The sequence below is a fragment of the Eublepharis macularius genome, chromosome 10 (genome assembly GCF_028583425.1).
Source record: "Eublepharis macularius isolate TG4126 chromosome 10, MPM_Emac_v1.0, whole genome shotgun sequence".
In the NCBI taxonomy this organism is placed as follows: Eukaryota; Metazoa; Chordata; class Lepidosauria; order Squamata; family Eublepharidae; genus Eublepharis; species Eublepharis macularius.
Window position 1 is genome coordinate 86,475,308 of NC_072799.1, and position 23,476 is coordinate 86,498,783.

Genomic DNA, 23,476 nt, shown 5'->3' on the forward strand with positions numbered 1-23,476 from the left:
GGCAAGGCAAAACAAAGGATTCCCTTACATCCTTTGCAAGAGGCCTGGGGGGTGACAGAAGGAGTGAGTGACTCACTCCTTCCCGCCCCCTACAAAGAGCCTGCAGGATGCTTGGCTTCCTGCAAGAGGGGTGGGCTCCTTCCCCCCCTTCAAAGAGCCTGCAAGAGGGGTGGGGGGTGACAGAAGGAGTGAGTGACTCACTCCTTCCCCCCCTCTTCAAAGAGCCTGCAGGATGCTTTTCTTCCTGCAAGAGGGGTGGGGGGGTGACAGAAGGAGTGAGTGACTCACTCCTTCCCCCCCCTTCTAAGAGCCTGCTGCAGGCTTTTGCTAGACGCTTGCCAAAGCAAGCGCCTAGCAAAATGGCGCCTGAGGGAAATCTGAATCGTTTCGGATTTCTCCGAATCGATTCGGATTTCTCTGAATCGATCCGAATCGGGGTGATTCGGGTTTTTTCAGGTTTGCCAAAACCCGAATCGCACACCCCTATCTATTATTTCCTATGGGCCAATGCTATCTCCATTATTCCTTATGGTTAATGGCTCTCTCCATTTTTCCCTGTGGGCAATCACTGTTCCCATCATTTCCAATGGGCAGCTGTGCTTTCCATTACTCCCTATGGGCAATTGCTGTTCCCATTATTCCCTTTGGACAATCATGGTTCCATTATTCCCTATGGGCAATTGCTTTCTCCTTTATTCTCTATGGGTAATAATAATAATAATAATAATAACAACAACAACAACAACAACAACAACATTCGATTTATATACCACCCTTCAGAACAACTTAATGCCCACTCAGAACAGTTTACAAAGTATGTTATCATTATCCCCACAACAAAACACCCTGTGAGGTGGGTGGGGCTGAGAGAGCTCCAGAGAACTGTAACTAGCCCACGGTCGCCCAGCTGGCTTCAAGCGGAGGAATGGGGAATCAAACCCGGCTCTCCAGATTACAGTCCCGCACTCTTAACCACTACACCAAACTGGCTTATCAGATCACCAAATATGTAGCTTATCTGGGTAGTCGTGCTTTCCGTTATTCCCTTAGGGCAATTGCTCTCTGCAGTATTCCCTATGGGCAATCGGTGATCTCTATGTAGCCTTTTCTATCTGTTTCTCTGTATCTGTCCCTTACTGTCTATTTTTTACTTTCTATTTCTATCTGTTCCTTTCTATATCTTTCCACCACTATTTATCAGAATCTATCTCTTTCTACATTTCTATGCTCTTTCCTATCTCTTTCTATCTCTACTATCATTTTCTCTCTTTCTCTTATAGTATTTATATCTTTCTCTAACTTTCTTTATCTATGTGTATGTGTATCTATCTGTTTCTAATGTTTTTCTTTTTCAATCCATCTTACTATCTAGCTATCTCTATCTCTACTCTATTTTCTCTTTCTATCTCTTACTGTTTTGTTTATATCTTTATCTTTATCTATGTGTATGTGTGTGTATCTATCTTTTTCTATTGTTTTTCTATTTCAATCCATCTTATTATCTATTTATTTAACAGATCTTGTTCTATCCGACTACATATGTATTTTCAGCATTCAAATTCTGTTTCTAGCTCTAGCAGAATTGATCCTTATGGAGCCTTTTCAATCTGTTTTCTCTCTATTCTCTCCAACATTCTTTCTTTCTTTCTTTCTTTCTTTCTTTCTTTCTTTCTTTCTTTCTTTCTTTCTTTCTTTCTTTCTTCCTTTCCTTCTTTCTTTCTTTTTCTTTTTTCTTTTTTTCTATATCTATCTTTCTATCTATCTCTTTCTATATTTATATGCCTTTTCCTATCTCTATCTCTACAATCATTTTCTATCTTTTCTATCTTTTCTATCTTTTCTATCTAATTCTTTCTTTCTTCCTCCCTGCCTTTCATTCTTTCTTCCTTTCCCTTCTTTTTCTTTTTTCTTTTTTATCTATCTATCTATCTCTTTCTATATTTATGTCTTTTCCTCTCTCTATCTCTATGATCATTTTCTCTTTCTATATCTTAATGTTTTGTTTATATCTTTCTTTCTCTAACTATCTTTATCTATGTGTGTATCTATTTCTGATGTTTTTCTATTTCAATCCATCTAGCAGAGTTGATCTCTCTGGAGCCTTTTCAATCTGTTTTCTCTCTGACTTTCTTCCTTTCTTCCTTTCTTCCTCCCTGCCTTTCTTACTTGCTTTCTTTCTTTCTTTCTTTCTTTCTTTCTTTCTTTCTTTCTTTCTTTCTTTCCTTCTTTCTTCCTTTCCTTCCTTCCTTCTTTCTTTCTTTCTCTATCTATCTATCTATCTATCTATCTATCTATCTATCTATCTATCTATCTATCTATCTATCTATCTATCTATCTATCTATCTATCGATTTTGTTCTGTCCGACTTTATCTCTTTGTAGCATTCGCATTCTCTTTCTTGGTCTATCACATTAGATTTCTATGTAGCCTTTTCTATTTTTTTTCTGTATCTTTCCCTTAATGTCTATTTTTTTACTTTCTATCTACTTTTTTCTATTTCTTTCCAACACTATCTATCGGAATCTATCTCTTTCTATGTTTATATGCCCTTTCCTATCTCTTTCTATCTCTACTATCATTTTCTCTTTCTATCTCTTATTGTTTTGTTTCTCTTTAACTATCCTTATCTAGGTGTATGTGTGTGTGTCTATCTTTTCTAATGTTTTTCTTTTTCAACCCATCTTGTTATCTATCTGTTTAACAGATCTTGTTCTATCCGACTACATATGTATTTTCAGCATTCAAATTCTGTTTCAAGCTCTAGCGGACTTGATCTGTATGGAGCCTTTTCAATCTGGTTTCTGTCTATTATCTCTGACTTTCATTCTTTCTATATATAAAGGTATACAGAAAACACTAAAGATAGATATGGAAAGAGAAAATGATAGCAAGAAATAGAAAGAGACAGAAACATGCAGATGTACATAGAAAGAGAGAGATTCTGATCCATAGTGGTGTGAATACATAAAAACAGATAATGATAGAAAGTTACAAATAGACATTAAGAGAAAGATACAGAGAAACAGATAGAAAGAGAGGAAGTGATTGCTAGAGACAGAAAGAGATAGGAAAGGGCATATACCCACAGAAATAGATTCAAATAGATGATGGAAAGACAGAAACAGAAAGTAAGAAATAGCTAAAAAGAGATTCAGAGAAACAAAAAGGCTACATAAGAAATCAACTGTGCTAGAGCTACACACAAAATGCGAATGCTCCAAATATAGACGGTTGGACAAATCAAGATAGATAAATAGATGAAAAGAAGGAGAGAAAAACAAGAACATCAGGAAAAGATACACCTAGATGAACATAGAGAAAGGTATATAGGCAACGCTGGAGTTAGAGAAAGTGATAAAATGATAGCTAGCAAGAAAAGGTGATAGGAAAGCATAGATAGACATAGAAAGAGCTAGATTCCGATAGATAGTGGTGGAAAGATTCAGTAAGAAACATAGAATGAAACAAATAGGAGGAGACAGATTCAGAGAAACAAATAGAAAAGGCGACATAGAGATCAACTGTGCTAGAGCTAGAAACCAAAAGTGAATGCTACAAACAGCTATAGAGTCAGACAGAACAAGATAGATAAATAGATTTAAAAAAGGATTGAAAAAAAAGATTAGAAAAAGACATATGTGTCTTCATGTATACACATACATGAAGTTAGTTAGAAAAAGGTATATATAAAACGATGCTAAAGATAGAAAATCAGAATGATAGCTAGGGAGAGAAAGAGATAGGAAAGGGCAGATATACATGAAAAGGGATAGATTCAGATAGTGGAGGAAAGACAGAAAGAAACAGATACAGTTAGAAAGTAAATAGATAAGAGACATCTACACAGAGAAACAGACAGAGAGGCTACATCGAGACCAACTTTGTTAGAGCTAGAAACACTGCAAACGCTATACGTACATATAGAATCAGGCAGAACAATATAGAGAGATAGGTAGCAAGGCGAGAATCTTACAAATAGTACAGAGTCAGACAGAACTAGATCAATATAAAGATGGATTGAAAAACAAAAACAGAATGTGAACGCTAAAAACAGAGAGAGTCGGACAGAACAAGATTGCTAGGAAGAAGGAAAAACAAAATCACAGGGATGAAAATATAGAAAATAACAGAAATATAGAAATATAGAAAATAACAGAAAGGATACAGATACAGAGAAACTAGCTCTAACAGAAAACAAGATGGATTGAAAAAGAAAAACATTAGAAAAAGATAGATACACACACATACACATAGATAAAGATAGGTAGAGAAAGATATAAACAAACGGTTCAGAGATTGAAAGAGAAAATGATAGAGATAGGTAGGGCATATAAACATAGAAAAAGATAGATTCTAATAGTGCTGGAAAGACATAGAAAGGAGCAGATAGAAATAGTAAGTAAAAGATAGACAGTAAAGGACAGATATAGAGAAAAAGATAGAAATGGCTACATAGAATCTACTATGATAGACCAAGAAAGAGAATGCGAATGCTACAAAGAGATATAGTCGGAGAGAACACTACACTTTGCACCACTACCTATCTGAATCTATCTTTTCCCATGTATATCTGCTCTTTCCTCTCTCTATATCTATAATTTTCTCTCATTCTATAGCTATCTCTAGCGTTTTCTATAAATAATGATCATTTGTGTATCTCTTTTTCTGATGTTTTTCTTTCTCTCCTTTCTATCAACCTATCAATCTTGTTCTATATGACTCTATCAATTTATAGCATTCGCATTCTTTCTAGCTCTAGCACAGTTGATCTCTGTGTAGCCTTTTCTAACTCTCTGTATCTCTCTTACAGTCTATTTGTTACTTTCTAGCTGTTTCTCTACCTGCCCTTTCCTATCTCTTTCTATATCTTATCTCGATATACCTATCTCTTAACTATATTAATTTATGTGCATCTACGTTCTAATGTTTTTGTTTCTCTCTCTCTCTCTCTCTCTCTCTCTCTTGTTCTGTCCAATTCTATATGTATGTATGTAAAGTGTTTGCAGTGTTTCTAGCTCTAGCACAGTTGATATCTGTGTAGCCTTTTCTGTCTTTCTCTATATCTAGCTCTTACTGTCTTTCTCTTTCTTTCATCGGCTTTTTTCCACCCCTGCCTAACTGAATGTCTCCTCTATGGATATCTCCTGTTTTCTGTCTCTTTCAATCTCTAGCAATCATTTTCTCTCTTTTCTCTCTGTCTCTATCGTTTTCTGTTTACTTTTAGCTAATTATCTTCATCTATGTGTATCTATCTTTTTCTAATGGTTTTGTTTTTCTCTCCTTTCTATCTTTTTCTTTCTTACTCAATATGTATTTCTAGCATTCACATCCTGTTTCTAGCTCTAGTACAGTTAATCGCTATGTTGCTTTTTCTTTCTGTTTCTCTGTGTGTGTCACTATCTATTTGTTACTTTCTATCGCTATCTTTCTTTCTATGGCTTTCCACCACCATCTCTCTGCATTTATCTATTTGTATATCTGGCCTTTCCTAATCTCTTTCTCTCTCTAGCTATCCTTTTCTCTATTTCTGAATCTATATCATTATATATTTCTCTATATATACCTATCTCTAACTAACTTCATTTGTGTAGAAACATTTTTCTAATGTTTTTGTTTTTCTATCAATTTATCTATCTTCTTCTGTCCAGATCTATATCTATCTGTTGCTTTCCCTTTCTAGTTCTAGCGCAGTTGGTCTATTTTTTCTATTTTGCATCTGTCTCTTTTCTATTTTGTATCTGCCTTTTCTATTTTGTATATATTTTGTCTTACTGTTTATTTCTTACTTTGTCTTTCTATCTGATTCTGTCTTTCCACCACTATCAATCTGAATCTATCTCTTTCAATCTCTAGCTATCTTTCTACAGCTATCCCTACCATTTTCCACATACCTTTCTCTAACTCTCTCTAACTATCTTTCTAACTAGAGCTAGATATAGAATTGGACAGAACACGATAGAAAAATAGATAGAAAGGGGATTGAAAAACAAAAACATTAGGAAAAGATACACATATAGAAACATAGATGAAGATAGAGAATGGTATATAGAAAACAATAGAGAGATCTGCAGAAAGAGAAAAAAGAGCTAGAGATAGAAAAAGATAGGAAAGGGCAGAGAGACATAGATAGATAGTGGTGGAAACACATAGAAATAGAGATAGAAAGTAAGAATTAGTAAGAGACAGATACAGAGAGACAGAAAGAGATAGGATAGGACAGAAATACATAGGAAGAGAGAGATTCAGATAGTGGCGGAACGGCACAGAAAGAGACAGAAATACAAGGTAACAAATAGTAAGATACAGAAAACACATAGAAAAGACTACATAGAGGTCAACTGTGCTACAGCTTGAAAAAGCATGCGAACTCTACAAATAGCTACAGAGCCAGACAGAACAAGATCAATAGATAGAAAGAGGGATTAAAAAAATATAGAAAAAGATAGCTACACAAACATATATATAGATGAAGATAGAAAACGGTATGTTGAAGACGATATAGACATAGAGAGAAAAAGACAGAGCTAGAGATAGAGATAGACAGTAGAGATAGGAAAGGACAGAGAGAGAGAGAGAGAGAGAGAGGTTCAGTAGATTCAATAGAGAATGGTAAATAGAGAGAGGTATATAGAAAAGAGAATGGTACATGGAAAACAGTAGAGATAGATATAGAAAGAGAAAAAGACAGATAGGCGGAAAGGGCAGATATACATAGAAAGAGATAGTAGTGACAGAAATAAACAGAGATAGGTAACAGAGACTAAGAGAGATACAGAGGAAGCTAGAAAAGACTACATAGATATGAATGTGTTGGAGCTAGAAACTGTTTGAGCTAGTTTCTCTGTATCTGTCTCTTCCTTTCTGTTTGTTTTCTATCTCTTTCATCCCTGTGTGTGCATGACTTTGTTTTTCAGTCTTTCTTTTCAGTCTCTTTCTAGTTAGCTTGTTCTGTCTGTTTTTAATCCGTCTTTATCTAGTTCTGTCTGACTATGTATCTATTTATAGCATGCTCTCCTTCTTTCTATCGATCTCTCTATATTGTTCTGTCTGATTCTATATGTATGTATAGTTCGCAGTGTTTCCAGCTCTAGCACAATCGATCTCTATGTAGCCTTTTCTGTTTCTCTGGATACTGAATAGCTGCCCTTTCCTGTCTCTTTCTATTTAGCTATCTTTTTCTCTCTCTATATCTATTGTTCTGTCTGATTCTATATGGACCTATAGGGTTCGCAGTGTTTCTTGCTCTAGCACACTTGATCTCTGTATCCTTTTCTATCTGTTTCTCTGTATGTTTCTTACTGTTGATGTGTTACTTTCTATTTCTATCTGTTCCTTTCTATGACTTTCCACACCTATGTATCTAAATCTATCAATTTCTATGTATAGCTGCCCTTTCCTATCTCTAGCTATCATTTTCTGTTTTTCTCTCTCTCTAGCTCTATCGTTTTACATAGACCTTTTTCTAACTTCATCTATGTGTATTTATGTGTATATACCTTTTTCTAATGTTTTGTTTTTCAATCCTTCTTTCGATCTATATATTTATCTTGTTCTGTCCGACTCTATAGATATTTGTTGCATTTGCTTTTGGTTTCTAGCGCTAGCACAGTTGATCTCTGTCGCCTTTTCTATTTGTTTCTCTGAATCTGTCTCTTCTTGTCTATTTGTTACTTTATGTTTCTTTCTGTCTTTCCCTCATTTATGTTAATCTATTGCTGTGGATATATGCCGTTTCCGATCTCTTTCTGTCTCTAGCGATCACGTCCTCTCTTTCAATATCTATTTCTATCGTTTTCTAAATACCTCTCTCTATCTTCATCTATGTGTGTATGTAATTTTTTCGTTTTCCTCTCGTTCTTTTGATCTATCTTCTTCTGTCCGACCCTGTATGTATTTGCAGCATTCACATTGTTTTTTGCTTTAGCACAGTTGATCTCTGTGTTGCCTTTTCTATCTTTCTCTGTACCTTTCACTTCCTGTCTATTTGTTACTTTCTATCTCTATCTGTTTCTTTCTATGTCTTTCCACCACCTGAATCTCTCTCTTTCTCTGTATAACTTCCGTTTCCCATCTCTTTCTATCTCTAGTGTTTATTTTCTCTCTGTCTCTTTCTATCCCCATCGTTTTCTATATACCTTCCTCTAACTATCTTAATCTATGTATAGCTATCTTTTTCTAATGTTTTTGTTTTTGTCTCCGTCTCTTTCTAGGTACATCTGCCTTTTCTATTTCTAGCTATCATTTCCTCTCTTTCTATATATATCTTTCTATATATATATTGTTTTTATATACCTGTCTCTAATTATCTTTATCTTTGTCTAATCTATAGGTTTTTCAATCAATCAATCAATCAGTCAATCAATCTATCTATCTAATCATCCAACTCTGTATGTATTTGTAGCATTCGCATTCTGTTTCGAGCAATAGCACAGTTGATCTCTCTGAACCAATTTCTATCTGTTTCTCTGTATCTCTCGCTTACTGTATATTGGTAACTTTCTGTCTTTATCTGTTTCTGTCTTTACAACACTATGGATCTGAATCTATCTCTTTCTCTGTACATCTGCCTGTTTCTGTCTCTTTCTATTTCTTGATATCATTTTCTCTAACCACATCTCTCTCTAGCATTTTCTATATACCTTTCTCTAACTTCCATCTATGTGTATGTATCTGTATTTTCTAATGTTTTTGTTTTTCATTCCTTTCTATCTACAGAGAAAAGCTACAAAAGGGATCACATGTGCTAGAGTTACAAATGGAAAGCCAATGCTACACATGATTGAGTGATAGAAAGTAACAAATAGACAGTAAGGGACACATTCAGAGAAACAGATAGAAAAGGCTACATAGAGATCAACTGTGCTAGAGCTAGAACGAATGTGAATGCTATAAATTGATATAGAGTCATATAGAACAAGACTGATAGGTTGACAGAAAGGAGAGAAAAAGAAAAACATTAGAAAAAGATAGATACACATAGGTGACGATCATTAGAGAAAGGTATATCGAAAACGTTAGAGATAGCTATAGAATGAGAGAAAATGATAGATATAGAAAGAGAGAGGAAAGAGCAGAAATCCATGGGAAAAGATAGAGTCAGATAGGTAGTGGTGCAAAGCCTTAGATGAACGATAAATACAGAAAGTAACAAATAAGCAGTAAGAGACAGATACAGAGCAACAGATAGACAAGGCTACGTAGAGATCAACTGTGCTAGAGCTAGAAACAGAACACAAATACATATAGCATTGGACAGAAAGAAGGATTGAAAGACAAAAACATTAGAAAAAGATAAGATTCACAAATGTACATATAGATGTATAAAAGAAAGGTAAATAGTTAGAGAGTGGTATATAGAATAGAGAATGGTACATAGAAAATAATAGAGCTAGATATAGAGAGAAAAAGAATGGGCAGATATACATCGAAAGAGATAGTAGTGGAGAGACAGAAATCAACAGAGACAAACAGACTGAGAGATACAGAGAAAGCTAGAAATGACTACATAGAGATCAAGTGTTAGAGCTAGAAACTGTTAGAGCTAATTTCTCTGTATCTGTCTCTTCCTTTCTGTTATTTTCTATCTCCATTTTCGTCCCTGTCTATGTATGATTTTGTTTTTCAGTCCTTTTTCTTGTAGTGTTCACATTCTGTTTTTTTAAATCCGTCTGTATATTTATCTAGTTCTGTCCAACTCTGTACTATGTGTAACATTCTCTCCTATCTCTCTATATTGTTCTGCCTGATTCTATATGTATGTTAAGCGTTCGCAGTGTTTCTAGCTCTAGCAAAGTTGGTCTCTATGTAACTGTCTCTGTCTGTTTCTATGTATAGATGTCTCTTACTGTCTATTTACTTTCTAACGGTATTTGTTTCTTTCTGTCTTTCCTCCACTACCTGAATCTATTTCTATGTATATCTGCCCTTCCCGCTCTCTTTTCCTTTCTAGCTATCATTCTGTTTTTCTGGCCTCAGCTATCATTTCAAATATACCTTTTTCTAACTAACTCCATCTATGTGTATTTATGTCTTTTTCTAATCATTTTGTTTTCAATTCTCCTTTCTATCTATTTCTCTAGCTTCTTCTGTCTGACTCTATAGCTGTTTGTAGCATTCGCTTTTGGTTTCTAGCTCTAGCACAGTTGAGCTCTATGTAGCCTTTTCTATTTGTTTCTCTGAATCTTTCTTGTCTATTTGTTACTTTCTGTTTCTTTCTGTCTTTCCACCATCTATTTGAAACAATTTCTGTGCATATATGCCCTTTCCTATTTCTTTCTGTCTCTAGCAATCACTTCCTCTCTTTCAACATCTATCTCTATTGTTTTCTAAATACCTCTATCTTCATCTATGTGTATATCTTCTTCTATTTTTTTGTTTCTCTCGCCTTCTTTCGATCTTATCTATCTTGTTCTCTCCGACCCCGTATGTATCTGCAGTATTCGCATTCTGTTTCTAGCTTTAGCACAGTTGAACTCTATGTTGCCTTTCCTGTTTCTCCGTACCTTTCGCTTCCTGTGTATTTGGTCCTTTCTATCTCATCTGTTTCTTTCTATATCTTTCCACCAACATATACCTGAATCTATCTCTTTCTGTGTATAGCTGGGCTTTCCTGTCTCTTTCTCTCTCTAGCTTTCATTTCTATCTCTTTCTAGGGATATCTGCACTTTCCATCTCTAGCTATCATTCTCTCTCTTTCTATATCTATCTCTTCTGTTTTTTATATACCGTTCTCTAACTATCTTCTAACCAGTTGATCTCTATGTAGCCTTTCCTATCTGTTTTGCTTCCTTATATTGTCGAAGGCTTTCATGGCCAGAGAATGATGGTTGTTGTGGATTTTCCAGGCTGTATAGCCGTGGTCTTGGCATTGTAGTTCCTGACATTTCTCCAACAACTCTGGCTGGCATCTTCAGAGGTGTAGCACCAAAAAGACAGAGATCTCTTGGTGTCACAGTGTGGAAGGGGTGGGGTGGGGTTGAGCTGAGTCGTAAGAGTTTCCCAGGGTGTGGAATGCTAATGGAAGGAGGCTTCACTGTATCCTGAGGAGGTTCTTTTGCATATGGATTGGTGCTTGATGTGCTAATCTTCTCTGCAGGGCTATTGTCCGGTATAGAGTGTTTTGTTAGCCTGGTGTTTTTCAGGACTGGAAACCATGCTCTATTCATTCTTAAATCTCTTCTTTCCTGTTGAAATTGTGCTTATGCTTATGCATTTCAATGGCTTCCCTGTGCAGTCTGACAAAGAAGTTGGAAGTGTTGTCAAGCATTTTAGTGTCCTGGAATAGGATACTGTGTCCTGTTTGAGTTAGGCTATGTTCAGCCACTGCTGATTTTTCAGGATAGCCAAGTCTGCAGTGTCTTTCATGTTCTTTTATTCTTGTCTGGATGCTACACTTTGTGGTCCCAATGTAAACTTGTCCACAGCTTCAGGGTATACGGTTTACTCCTGCAGAGGTGAGGGGGTCTCTACTGTCTTTTGCTGAACGTAGCATCTGTTGTATTTTTCTGGTGGGTCTGAATACTGTTTGTAAGCTGTACTTTTTTATAAAAGCTTTACCATCTGATCAGTGATTCCTTTGATATATGGCAAAAACACTTTTCCTGTGGGAGACTGTTTTTCCTTAGTTGTTTGATTTATCCTTTGTTTACTCACTCTTCTGATTTCATTTCTGGAGTAGCCATTTGCTTGAAGTGCATGGTTAAGATTATTAATTTCCTCGTTGAGAAAGTGCGGTTCACATATCCATCTTGCACAGTCTACTAATGTTTTTATTATGCCTCTTTTCTGTCGAGGGTGGTGATTGGAGTTTTTGTGTAAGTACCGATCCTTGGGAGTTGGTTTCCTGTAGACCTTGTGACCTAACTGAAAAAAATAGAAAAGGCTACATAGAAATCTAATGTGATAGACCAAGAAAGGAAATGCGAATGCTACAAAGAGATAAAGTCAGACAGAACAAGATAGATGATAGATGATAGATGATAGATGATAGATGATAGATGATAGATGATAGATGATAGATAGATAGATAGATAGATAGATAGATAGATAGATAGATAGATAGATAGATAGATAGATAGATAGATAGATAGATAGATAGATAGATAGATAGATAGATAGATAGATAGATAGATAGATACCGCCCAGAGCGGTATCCGCCCAGAGCCCCTGGGATGGGCGGTATATAAATTGAATAAATAAAATAAATAAATGATAGATAGATAGATAGATGAAAGAAATAGAAAGTAAAAATAGACAGTTAAGGAAAGATACAAAGAAAAAATAGAAAAGGCAACATAGAAATCTACTGTGATAGATCAAGAAAGATAATGTGAATGCTACAAAGAGATATAGTCAGACAGAACAACAGACAGACAGACAGACAGACAGACAGACAGACAGACAGACAGACAGACAGACAGACAGACAGACAGACAGACAGACTAAAGAAAGAAAGAAAGAAAGAAAGAAAGAAAGAAAGAAAGAAAGAAAGAAAGAATGTGAGTCTGAGATAGAGAGAAAGGTTGAAAAGTCTCTATAGAGATCAACTCTGCTAGAGCTAGAAACAGAATTCAAATGCTGAAAATATATAAGATATGTTAAATAGATAGATAAGTTAACAAGATGGATTGAAAAAGAAAGACATTAGAAGAAGAAAGTTACAAACACATACACATTGATAAAGATAGTTAGAGAAAGCTATAAAATAAAACATAAGAGATAGAAAGAGAGAAAAGGGATAGAGATAGGAAAGGGCATATAAACATAGATTCTGATAAATAGTGGTGGAAAGACATAGAAAGGAACAGATAGAAATACAAAGTAAAAAATAGACAGTAAGGGACAGATACAGAGAAACATAGAAATCTACTGTGATAGACCAAGAACGAGAATGTAAATGCTACAAAGAGATATAGGCAGACAGAACAACAGATAGATGATAGATAGATAGATAGTTTAGAAAGAAAGAAAGAAAGAAAGAAAGAAAGAAAGAAAGAAAGAAAGAAAGAAAGAAAGAAAGAAAGAAAGAAAGAAAGAAAGAAAGAAAGTCAGAGAGAATAGAGAGAAATCAGATTGAAGTCTCCATAGAAATCAACTCTGCTAGAGCTAGAAACAGAATTCGAATGCTGAAAATCCATATGTTGTCAGATAGAACAGGATCTAATAAATAGATAAGATGGCTTGAAATAGAAAAACATTAGAAAAAGATAGATAAACACACATACACCTAGTTAGAGAAAGATAGTGTAAATAAATAATGGAAAGAGAAAGAGATAGAAAGAGAAAATGATAGTAGATATAGAGATAGGAAATGGCATATAAAAATAGAAAGAGATAGATTCCGATAGATAATGGTGGGAAGACAGAGAAAGGAACAGATAGAAATAGAAAGTAAAAAATAGACAGTAAGGGACAGATACAGAGAAACAGATAGAAAAGGCTAAAGAAATCTACTGTGATAGACCAAGAAAGACAATGTGAATGCTACAAAGAGATCCAGTCAGAGAGAACAACATAGATAGATGATAGATGATAGATATAGAAATAAAAATAAATAAAGAGATAGATAAATAATTAAGGAAAGAAAGTTGTAGAGAACAGAAAGAGAAAAAACAGATTGAAAAGATTCCATAGAGATTAACTCTGCTAGAGCTAGAAACAGAATTCGAATGCTGAAAATACCTATGTAGTTGGATGGAACAAGATCTGTTAAATAGATAGAAAACAAGAGTTAGTTAGAGAAAGATATAAACAAAATGATGAGATAGAAAGAGAAAATGATACTAGAGATAGAAATAGGAAATGGAATATAAACATAGAAAGAGATAGATATAGAAAGAAAGAAAAAAGAAAGAAAAAGAAAAATTCAGTGAGAATAGATAGAGAAAACAAAGGGAAAAGACTCCATAGAGATCAACTCGGCTAGAGCTGGAAACAGAATTCGAACGCATATGTAGTCAGATAGAATAAGATCTGTTGAACAGGTAGATAATAAAATGGATTGAAATAGAAAAACATTAGAAAAAGATAGATACAAACACATACACATAGATAAAGATAGGTAGAGAAAGATATAAACAAAACGTTAAGAGACAGAAAGAGAAAATAATACTAGCGATAGAGATTAGAGGTTTTCAATTCGGTTATCTGATTTGGTAAAGATTACCGAATCAAAGCCGTTTTGATAGGTTTCGGTATTACCAAAAGGTTTTTAGAATACTGAAAAATTTCCGTAATACCGAAACAGAGAATATCGAATCGATTCAGTATGTTTGGGGTCGATTCGGTAACCCAAGAATCGCCATTTTGCAAGCAGTTTGCATTTGCCGTTTGAAGAGGGGAGGGGGGGAGAAGAAGTGACAGAGGCACTACGTCCTCCTCATCCCTCCCCTCTAGCTAGAAAAGGCGGGAATCTTTGCTTTGCAAGGTGCTTGCTTGCTAGCATTGCACTTGCAAAAGGCAATGCAAAACAAGCAGCAAGAGACTCCTGCCTGGATTTCAGGTAGGGGAGGAGTGAGCAGGAAAGAGTGATAGAGTAGGAGTGCAAGGGGGAAGAGGGGGGGTCAGGCAAGGGAGGGGGTGGGCCAATCCCACTGCTACATCCTTCTTCCAGCCAATGTGTCAGGCCTGCTATCCAGGTTAATGCCATATTGTTTTCTGTTGCTCTCTCGTGTTCCATAAAATGTCAGTTTATGGAATTCAAGTTACTCTGATTTCATCTCCCACCCCTTGCTGCAAGAAATCCAAGGTCTCTTGGTACAAAGGTTATTTATTGAAAGATTATATTCAAAGTACAGGTGTCCATAAGTAATCCAAAGGCATGAAAGCTTCTGGCTGACAGTGAAGCTTTGTTGAGAATGACTTGTTAGTTACAAACTGCAATATACCAAAACCTCCTTCTATTCTCGCCCCCCCCCATTGTCTGGCTACAGTAGATGCCTGGGAAGGCGAGGGATGCTCCTCCAAGGTCGATGTCTAGTCCTGGTAGATAAGGCCTTCCTGCCTTCCTGGGAATACAGCTGGCTCTCTGTGAACCTGTAGACGAATAACACTGGAAAACTACAGACTGAGAGAACATGAGAGAACATGAGAGAAAACAATATGGTGTTACTCTGGATAGCAGGCCTGACACAATGGATTCTTTGGAAGAAGATGCAGCAGGGGATTTAAAATAGAGGCTGGACTTTGGGACAGCCTCTGTTGCTGCTGGAGAGAGACAGCGAGAGAGACACTGCTTGCTTGCTTCTTCTCACTGTCTCTGCCTTGGCCTGACCTTCTGGACTGGAGTGTCAGTGGAGTGGACTTCTGCGGCTGCCTGTGGACTTCTGCCTGTGGATCAACTCAGGGCTGGGCATCAGGAGAGGACTGGTAGGAGATATTTTTTATTTAGGGAAGAGATGGGAGGAAGGGAAGGCACAGAGTTTGTTTAAATTGATGCTGGGCCACTCTGCTGGCCTCTGGTTAAAAATGCTTCACTGTGACACTGGCTTTGCCTGCAGAGTGGGCCTGGGTCTCCTTAAGGCTTGGATTATTGTTCCCTTGCATGTTTGCTCTCTTTAACTCTGTGGGCTGCCTGCTTGGGCACTGTGGCTATGGGCCTGGCCAGGCAACACCACTGCCACGGCCTGGTGTCTTTTAACTTTGGGTGCCAGGGAAGCAAAGTGGGAGCATTTTAACTGGGGCTTTGGAATCACTGCTTGCATATTTGTTCTCTTTAACTCTGTGGCCTGCCTCTGCACAGTGGCTCTGGGCCTGGCCAGGCCAAACCCATGCCCTGGCCTGGTGTCTTTTTAAAATGTGGTGCCAGCCAGGGAACCAAAGTGGGAGCCTCTTTACTGGGGGTTTGCCTCACTGCTTGCATGTTTACTCTCTTCAGCTCTGTGGCCTGGATCTGCACTGTGGTGGTCCAGCCAGTGGAGGACCTGAAGCCCTTCAAGGACTTCACTGTGGTGGTCTCATCAGACACGACAACTCTGAGTCTGGTCATTCCCCTGGTGCACATGCTCCAGAGGAATCTGGCCACCTTTTCGGATCAAGACGCACTTCGTGCTGACGTTGTTCCAGCGGTGCGCGCACTAGTGAGAAGGCTGCAGCGGGGCATAGCTGCCAGGCTAACGCCTCTCACACAGAACTAGTCATACATGTTGGTGACCATGTGCAACCAGTGCATCAAGGGCACTTTTGCCATTTGTGACGGGATGCTCACCCAAGTCAGAGACAGCCTCTGTACTTGGGTGAGGTGCAGGCAGGCCGAGAGGGGACACCTGTCGACAGAGGGGATGGGAGAGTGGCTCTGTTGTGTGGGTCCCTCTCGTACCCACTCTGAGCGGGCTCCTCCCACAGCCACCACCAGAGTGTCCATGGAGATGAAGATGCTCTGGTGGGCCCTCGAGCCCTCTGGGATTGTGAAGTATGTGAGAGAGGATTCAGCAGAGGCAGTGGTCAGGGACTACCTTGCGGAGCCCTGCGAGTTGCTCTCCACCGATCCGCTCAGCTACTGGGCCAAGAAGGAGTCGGTCTGGCCGGACCTTTCCCTCGATGTGCAGCGGCTGATCTCATGCCCTCCGATGAGCGTGGAGAGCGAGCGCCTCTTTTCCCATGTAGGCGACATTCTCAGCCCACATCGCTCTCGCCTTCTCCCATGGTGACTTGAGCAGTTGACCTTCTCTTGCCTCTTCGATTTCTCAGGACTGGACTTCCAGAGTGAATGAGATGAGCCCACCTTGTGGCCTGCATCCTCTGCGAGTCCAGTCCTTTGGAATCGCGCTCTCCCCTGCATGAAACTTGTTAGACGCAGTTAAAACTGGCCAGCAGAAGGAGGGTGGGTAGGTACCAGTGGCAAAGGGAATGCACCCTGCAATTTGACCCCCCCCCCAAAGGAATTAAAAAACTCTCCCAAAACTGTGACAGACCCTGTGGGACCAAATTTATTCTGAAAAATAATGACATACCCAAGAAATATTGATTGCCACAGGAGGAAGAAATAGGTTAGATAGGGACTGGTTAGGTTAGGGATGCTTGCGTTTAATGTTTAGTTACTGTGTGTTGATAGTGAATGTTTTTACTGTTGTTTTAAGTGTTCTGATATTTTCTCATTTGCATGCCATTGAAATGTTACTGTTGGGTGGGTGTGCTTGGTGGGGTTGGGGGACAGCTGGGGATGATGCAGGTGGCCAGCTGATGATGAAGGAAACGTCGGTGTCTGTCAGATGTTTCCAGGTACAGGATGAGGCTAGCTGGGGGGGGGGGGACCTCTGCAACTCTGCTCCAGAAATGCCGTTGTGCTGTGCCTGTGGATGTGGACGATTCTGTTTTGTGGTGTTTCCCCACTGGCTGAACTGAAAGCTCAGCTGCAGGAAATGACAATGGTTCTGCTGGACCTTGTTGCAATGGTTTCCCCCAATCAATTTGGTTTGGGAGGGATGGGTGATTGCCCTCATGGCCTCACGTTCCAAGAAATAAAGTGGTTTGGAAAAAACTGTGTGTGTGTGTGTGGTTTTTCTTAGAGCCAAAACACACGTTAAGAATTACACGTGGTTGCGCAAGTGTCAGCGCTCCTGTCTGTTTCGGCCCGCCCGTGCCCGTTTCAGGATTTTAGCACATGTCCTGCCCCCACCAAACCTGTGATTGTGTGTCCGTGTCTGCACGTGCCCCTCCTCACGACCAGCGAGTTCCCAGCACTGAGCGGCTCTTTATCCATTCCAGGGCTTGTGGACATCATGCTGACTGCTAGATGGCGCTATTGCCTGCAGCTTGCGAGCGGCCAGGTGACGCACGCCGCAGCATCACAGGGCGCAATGCCCTAGTCCGCGGGCCTGCAACGATTGGCTGACTGTTTTGGTTCGTGTCAGAGGCGGCCCCCCCGGGCCCCCCCCACTCCGGGATCTCGCCCAGCTGTGGCCCTACTGAGGTCTGCGAAGTAGGGGGGACGCTGTCCCTCGCCGTCTTTGCGGCGTTCTGGCCACCGGGGTCACGGTGACACCGAGACATCTCTTTCCTTGGGTACTGCGCCCGCCACAGCTGCTGGCGAACCGTCAGGCACTGCAACGCTGCCACTGTTGGTCATGGCTTGTACACGGGGAGGCCTAAAACATGGGTGTGGAAAAACATTTGTTGTCCGAAATCCTGGGGCGCGCTGCCCCTGGTGCTTCCGGCTGGTCTCCCGTCACGGTTGCGTCTACTTTTGCAGTAATGGGCCCTGGATATATGGGGAGGCATGCTCGGCTCTCGGCAGTGCGCTGATGTCTCCGTTCTCCGCGGTCTCAGAAGCCGGGACCAACCAGCTTTCGGCCTCCGCGTGGCACCACGCGATTGGCTGTTAAGTTAGTTTCCCTTGTCGACCGCACGTGCCTGTGGCATCGCTGCAAAGCATGGCGGAGTGGGTGCTGAGCAACTGGCGGGAGGAGTGGGCAGAGCAGGCAGCCACGGCAATGGAGGAAAAGGGGCTGACAGAACACGAGCGGGACGCGGCCGAGGATACCATGGTGCCGTTCCGCCTGGAGTCGCTGTTCCCTGACCGTGTCGATCTCGCACACATGGTCCGCAAGAACGTGACCGCTGTGGTGGAGGAGATCAAGGTCGACATGGTGGAAAAGGAGTTCCTGGGCGAGAGACCGCAAAGTAAGTGCGCTCGCCACACCCGCCGGCGTCCCCAGGCAGTTGTGGGGCCGATGGCTGTTTGCTGGAGCGCGCATATGGGGGGGGCACTCTCTGCCGGTTCACGCAAAGGCTTCCTCGGCTCCTGGTGAATGCTCGTTGCTCCGTGATACCTGGGCGCATTAGGCCATTCATGGTTGTGTCTGTGTGTGTGGGGGGGGGGTGGCAAGCAAACCCCTCACAGCCAAACCCGCCGCACAGGTTGGTTTGTGGGACGGGTTTGAAGAGAAGGGGCATGACATGGGCTTGTTTGGGTCCCCTTGGGGAAAGACACACGGGTATAAACCCCCATCTACAAAGAGCGGTGCTTTCCTACGGTGGGAATTGATCTTTGTCGGCGGGCGTCTGATACAATAACTTTTCTAACTCCTAAAACTGCTTTTCTTTCAGCCTCTGACACTGAGCGACGGATCGAGGCTCTGGGGTTGGCCCATGAGAGGATCCAGGCACGCCGGGATCAGTTCTGGAGTAAGTGGATTTTACTTGTTTCGCCACGGGCATCACGGCTTGTGAGAACATGCTTGGGGAATGGGGCCAAGGGGGGCAACTTCTGCCATGGGCGTGCGTGTGCAGGGCAGTGGGTGGTGGGGTCGAGGGTTTTCGCGAGGTGAGCGGGGAGCCGTGCCTGATGGCGCACCTGCCCATGAAGTTCTCTCTCGCCACCCCCTCCTTGGGGGTGCATCGATGGGCACTGCAAGGCCACAGGTTGAGCTAGAAATGGCGCCGCGATGACATGGCTCATCTGGGCAAAGAATGCTTATTGCTGTCCAATGGCTTTCTGTCCAGCAGGCCCTGCCGCGCGGAAGGAAGAGGAGGAGGAGGAGGAGGAGATCGACCTAATGGATGGTGGGTTGTCTCCTGCCACCTTTCTCGAGGCGAGCCAGCGGGGAAGACCGAACGCACCCGAGCCGCGTCCAGAAGACCCAGGGACATCGAGCCCGCGTCCGCCCTCGCCGAAACGAGTCAGGCCATTCTCGCGTGTTCCAAGCTTTGCACAGGTCCTGGGCCGTGGAATAGGGAACACACCGAGGGAACACACTGGGCCGTCTGACTCCATGGACAGTTGAGCGGGATGCGTTGTGACAGAAGAGTGTGCGTGTGCGTCTGTCTATCCTTTTCGTCTCCCAAATGTGTCTGTCGAGACTTTTTTCCCTGGTGTCCACGTCTGCTGTTGTGTTCCCTGTCTGAGGTCATCTTACAGACAGGCCCCTTAATAAATCTTTGTTAAAACTCGACGGGCTGTGTGTACGCAGATCAACCTGACCATAATGTGTCTCCGATCAACATGACCATAATATGTCTCCGCAGCTTCTACCTCAATTGGGTTAGGGAGGGGTTCCAGAATGTTACGAGGCCTTTGGGTGGGGGGCTTACATGTTTGCTCTTTTCTGCTCTGAGGCCTACCAGGGCACACCACTGCAGGGCCCTGCAGGATCACAACGTTGCCCGGGCCTGTTCTAACTTTAAAATCGAGCTGCAGGGGCAGCCTGGAGAGAGCTCTAGTCTGGGAGAGGGAACACACTGCTTACCTGTTTGCTCTTTTTTCACTCTAAGGCCTACCAGGGCACAGCGCTGCAGGGCCCTGCAGGATCACAACGTTGCCCGGGCCTGTCCTGACTTTAAAATTGAGCTGCAGGGGCAGCCTGGAGGGAGCTCTAGTCTGGGAGAGGGAACACACTGCTTACCTGTTTGCTCTTTTTTCACTCTGAGGCCTACCAGGGCACAGCGCTGCAGGGCCCTGCAGGATCACAATGTTGCCCGGGCCTGTCCTGACTTTAAAATCGAGCTGCAGGGGCAGCCTGGAGGGAGCTCTAGTCTGGGAGAGGGAACACACTGCTTACCTGTTTGCTCTTCTTTCACTCTGAGGCCTAGCTGGGCACAGCGCTGCAGGGCCCTGCAGGATCACAACGTTGCCCGGGTCTGTCCTAACTTTAAAATCGAGCTGCAGGGGCAGCCTGGAGAGAGCTCTAGTCTGGGAGAGGGAACACACTGCTTACCTGTTTGCTCTTTTTTCACTCTGAGGCCTACCAGGGCACAGCGCTGCAGGGCCCTGCAGGATCACAACGTTGCCCGGGCCTGTCCTAACTTTAAAATCGAGCTGCAGGGGCAGCCTGGAGAGAGCTCTAGTCTGGGAGAGGGTACACACTGCTTACCTGTTTGCTTTTTTTTCACTCTGAGGCCTACCTGGGCACAGCGATGCAGGGCCCTGCAGGATCACAACATTGCCCGGGCCTGTCCTAACTTTAAAATCGAGCTGCAGGGGCAGCCTGGAGAGAGCTCTAGTCTGGGAGAGGGAACATACTGCTTACCTGTTTGCTCTTCTTTCACTCTGAGACCCCCCGGTCTCAGCCGTGCACTGCCCCCCCTCGGGCGCCATTCCCCCCCATCTTCAGCTTCCAGCCCTGCACAGCCCCCCCGGGCGGCTCTCCACTGCAGCCGAGCTTCCCAGATGCCGACCAGCTAGGACTTGGTGTGTGCACCTCACATTCTCGCGCATCACCCCCCCACCATTCCCTCTGTCCCTCCTCCTGGCATTCCCCCGAATGCTCATCCTGCCCCGAACACCTCTATGCCTCTAAGCCACCAAGCAAGGCTCGTTAAGCTGCCCCCCAGCTCCCATGATGGTCAATGGACCTCATCATACAATCCCTTTTCTCCCAAGCGTGGACCATAAGCTGATTGCGGGGAATGGAAGGCACACAAACCGAACCCTCTGGGCCCCCTGGCGAACCATCCATCCCCTCCTCTGCCATGCCAGTGCCCGCCAAACTATGGGCACCCCAAAGACGCAATGCATTGGCACAAACGCAGTCTTCGAGTGGTGTGGCTGTGCCCCCATTTTCCATGGCCCCCCCAATGTTTTCCCAACGCTCATCACCCGCCAGATGAGCGGGCGATGAGCGCCCTGGCTGCACTGCGTCCAATTGTGTGTTGGATCCACAAATTGCCCCCCCCGGCGCTCGTGCCCCCACACGCCGCCCAGTGCCCCGCCCCACATATGCAGGTCTAGACCCCCCCAGGCGAGAATTGACCAACCCCCAGAAACGACTGCATTCAGACCTTCTTCAAGCAGAAACTGTACAACTTTAATAAACAACAACCTATTTACAATTGGGGGAACTTCACTTGGGGGCACTTGGCAAACTTGGAAATGAAGGGAAGGGATAAGTCACTTGGACACAGCATGCCCAAGCAGCGTCTCGACATCCCTGCGGAGGACACCGCTGTCCCGACGTATGTCTTGAACGGACCGTGCTATACCGGTGATCTCCTCAGCCAGTCTGGTCACTGCAGCCTCGGTTCTGTGCACTGGAGGAGAGAACATAATGTCACCCCCACGCGCACCGCCCTGTGATTGTATCCCACAGCCCTGGGCAACCGCTCTCTGCAGAAGTCGCAAAGGGCATACATATCCCGCTGGTTTCAGTGGCCAAACCGCGCCCAATCGTCCCATGCCTGCTTCCGCAGCGATCGACACCGCAGATGCCCTCCACACCATTCCCTGGCTCGTGTGTCTGGCGTCTCCCAGAGACGACGACGAGACTCGAAACTATTGCGCAAATACCCGGTGGTCCAACACCCCTCATCAGCGACCACGGCATCGCACTTACGAATCTGGAGACAGGCCTCCACAGCCACCTGACCACGCACCGCCACCGGCACCGACTCCTGCTCGGCCATGTCTGCCTCACGCTCCGCCTCTTGTGCACCCCCTGATGTGGAACCAGAGGAATCTGCGAGGAAACAAAGCTTCATGAGGTCAGGACAGGCTCCCCATCCAGAAATGACAAAACATGAGTGCACACCCTCTCCACATATTCCTGATAATCCTGAAGCCACTCTCCCCCATCTCACCCCTCCTCCCTTTCCGGACCGCTCTTGATCTCTCCCATAATCTGCAATGTGTTTTCCTGTCTCAAGAGTGCTCAATTTTCTCGCCATTTTGGCCACTCTTGCCACGCCCTGCGGTGTGCCAACCCAATCCTCCACCGTTGTCATTTCTCACGGTCTCCAAATCTGTGCAAAATAAAGCCCCGCCACACAAAATGGCAGCACTCCATAGTGCAGAGGAATGCCCCTCACTCCATAGCCATGTGACAGCAATCCATAGCTCCAGTGGAACCTGCGAAAACCCACGAACAATGTCGATCACGTCTCCCCAGTATTGCTTTCCCTCCTCACTGGCCCTCCAAATGTGCCACAATATTCCCTCATGCTTTTTATATTTCCAGCATGTATGTGGGCGCACATTGGTTCCCGATCGTGGGGAGGCCCCTTCGTGGGGTGTGCAGCCCCCCCTCGACCGGCCGACCCACTCGCCCCGATGTCATCTGCCGCAACCGCAGAAAACCGGGCCGTACCTGGCCCTTCCGTGCTCGCCGACTCCGGACGCCGCAAGGCCTCCCCTCTCTCCTCGGTTGCAGCAGGCGATGGCGGTGGCGCGATCACCATCCTCGTGCCCTGGTCCTGGTCCTCCTCCTCTCCGCTGGTGACGGAGATCACCTCCTCTCCGCGTCCCTCCCCTGCAGAACAGCAAACAGTCGTTGTAAAAACACAGTCCCCCAGTGCCGCGCGCTCCAGCCCCGCCGCCCGTGGCGCAGTAGAAATTTTTCCTCCAACCGGGCCGCCACAGTCGGCTCCCCACCGCCAAAGCGCACAAATGTCGCGGGCGTGCAAGGGAAGTCGTGCCCTCTGTACCGCCCCCCCTTGAAAAGCTTCCCACCTTCCCGGTGCGCCTCCTCTCCTGCCGCCCGTTCAGCCGCCATCAGAAGCCGCTCCATCGCGCGGCGGTGAGGCGCAGGTCGGAGCGCGCCCCCCCTGG